This window comes from Echinops telfairi, unplaced genomic scaffold (genome assembly GCF_000313985.2).
Source record: "Echinops telfairi isolate 266 unplaced genomic scaffold, ASM31398v2 ScPeMD7_7468;HRSCAF=8506_0, whole genome shotgun sequence".
Classification (NCBI taxonomy): Eukaryota; Metazoa; Chordata; class Mammalia; order Afrosoricida; family Tenrecidae; genus Echinops; species Echinops telfairi.
The window spans coordinates 63737049-63739902 of NW_022111369.1; positions in this window are offsets into that span (position 1 = coordinate 63737049).

Here is a 2854-nt window from a genome sequence, read left to right on the forward strand (position 1 = left end):
GAGCTGACTGCATTCATACCCTTCAGAGTCCAATCTAGGCTCCAGAGCTTCGCAAACACCCTCTCTCCTCTTTCAGAATGGGAATGTACCTAAAACAAAAACAAAACCACCCCCACCCCCACCAGCAAAACCTGCCTCCTTTCTCACCAAAACACTGAAAAAATCGTGTGTGTGTGTGGGTGTGTGTGTGTGTGTGTGTGTGTGTGTGTCTTGGAGAATTCATTTCCAGGTACTGACTGTAACTATACCAAAAGCAAGTTACTCAAGCAGGTCCGTGATTTCAAAATTCCTTCAAAAGTAAAGTTCAATCAAGGGGCCACTCACTTGCACATTTTTAACTTTGTGGGGTATCAAAGACATCAGATACCCCAAGGACCTGTCGTGGTCTGAATGTCCATCAAAACAACAGCAGTGCCAAGTTGCACTACTTTAGTAGCTCTTATCACAACCGAGGTGAATGTTATAGCCGGGAAACGATGCTGGGGGAGAGTTAGCTGAAACCAAAAGCAGGGAATTGCCAGAGGGCCTGCGGGCTGTGCTCCTCTGTTGTGTCTCTTCAGTTGCTCTTTTGTTGACAGCGTCGGTCTCCTGGCACCATCCTTGTTCAATCTGTGTGCTGAACAACTCACCGGAGAAGCTGGATTCTATGAAGAAGAATGTGGCATCAGGATTGGAGAAAGGCTTAATAGCAACTTGTGAGATGCAGATGACGCGACCTTGCTTGCTGAAAGTGAGGAGGACTTGAAGCACTTGTGATGATCCAGGGTTGCAGCCTTTAGCATGGATTTGTGACTCAATTTAAAGAAGATCCAAATCCCCACAACTGGACTGCAGGGAACATCATGCTAAATGGAGAAAACTTTGAAGTTGTCAAGGATTTTGTCTTGCTTGGATCCACAATAAATACTCATAGAAGCAACAGCCCAGAGATCAAAAAACAAGTTGTATTAGGTAGAGCTGCTGCACAAGCTCTTAGAGCAGTAGATCTCCACCTTCCTGATGCTGCGACCCTTTCATACAGTTCCTCATGTGGTGGTGACTCCCCAACCATAACATTATTTTCATTGCTACTTCATCACTGCAACTTTGCTACTGTTATGAATTGGGCAACCCTGTGAAAGGGTCCCTCGACCCCCAAAAGGGTCGCGACCCACAGGTTGAGAACCACTGCCTATTGCAAAGCAAGGATGTTACTTTGAAGACTAAGGTGTGCCTGACCCAAGACATGGTATTATCCGCCGCCTCATATGGATGTGAAAATTGGACATTGAATCAAGAAGACTGAAGAAGAATCAATGCATTTGAATTGTGGTATTGGAAGTACCATGGTCTGCTAAAAATACAAACTAACCTGTTTTGGAAGAAGTACAGACAGAATGCTCTTTAGAGGAAGGACGGACAGACTTTGTCTCACATACTTTGGACATGTTGTCAGGCCAGTCCCTGGAGAAGGACGTCATGTTTGGTAAAGGGCTGTAGGAGAGGAAGCCCTCAAGGAGATGGATGGACACAGCAGCTGAAACAATGGGCTCAAATACAGGAACCCTGTGAGGATGGTGCAGGGCAAGGCAGTGTTTTGTTCTGTTGTACCGAAAGTCACTGTGGTCTGGGACTCACTTGATGGCACCTGAAAACAACATTTTATTGAATTTCTTACTGCTGATTTTAATTCTGCCTCTCAGACAAGAAGGCCAGAATACAAGTTGGTGAAAGCCATTCCACAAGCCTGAATCTCCCCACATCAACACCAACAAAAGCAACTATACCTACTCCTCACTTCATGACTATCTGGCATTTTTCATTTGTGACAATTATTTTTAAAAAACTACTGTTCTATTGTTTTGAGCGGAAATAAGGTGCATCTGGCAGTACTGGATACCAAGGTGTGAGGTGAGCATAATGCTGGCAGTGATGGCTCAAGGTATGTGTCAACTTGCTGGGCCATTCATGGTTCTCAGTAGTTTGACCATTATGTAATACTGCAATTTGGCAATTATACCAAATTATGACAATAATTTGATACTGCATAACACTCTAGTCATCTTCCATTTTGTGATTTAGTGTAATCTCTATTTTCACATAACACAGATTTTCGCATAATGCCTTGGTATTTTAAATCTAACCACGATGACTGATGGTGCCCGGCTATCAAAAGATATAGGGTCTGGGGTCTTAAAGGCTTGAAGGTAAACAAGTGGCCATGTAGCTCAGAAGCAACAAAGCCCACATGGAAGAAGCACACCAGCCTGTGTGATCACGAGGTGTCAAAGGTAGCAGGCATCAAAGAACAAAAAATCTAATCATTGTGAATGAGGGGGAGTGCAGATTGGGGACCCAAGACCCATCTGTAGGCAACTGGACATCCCCTTGCAGAGGGGTCTCGGGGAGGAGACGAGCCAGTCAGGGTGAAGTGTAGCAATGATGAAACATACAACTTTCCTCTAGTTCTGAAATGCTTCCTCCCCTCATCCCCCCAGTATCATGATCCCAATTCTACCTTACAAATCTGGACCAGAAGATGTACAGTGGTACAGATAGGAACTGGAAACACAGGGAATCCAGGACAGATGAACCCCTAAGGACCAGAGTGAGAGTGGTGATAACAGGAGGGTGGAGTGGAGGTGGGGTAGAAAGAGGGAACCGATTACAATGATCTACATATAACTTCCTCTCTGGGGGACAGACAACAGAAAAGTGGGTGAAAGGAGACATCGGACAGTGTAAGATATGATATAATAATAATGATCTATAAATTATCAAGCGTTCATGAGGGAGTGGGGAGGGGGCAGGGAGGGGAAAAAATGAGGCGCGGATACCAAGGGCTCAAGTAGAAAGCAAATGCTTTGAGAATGGT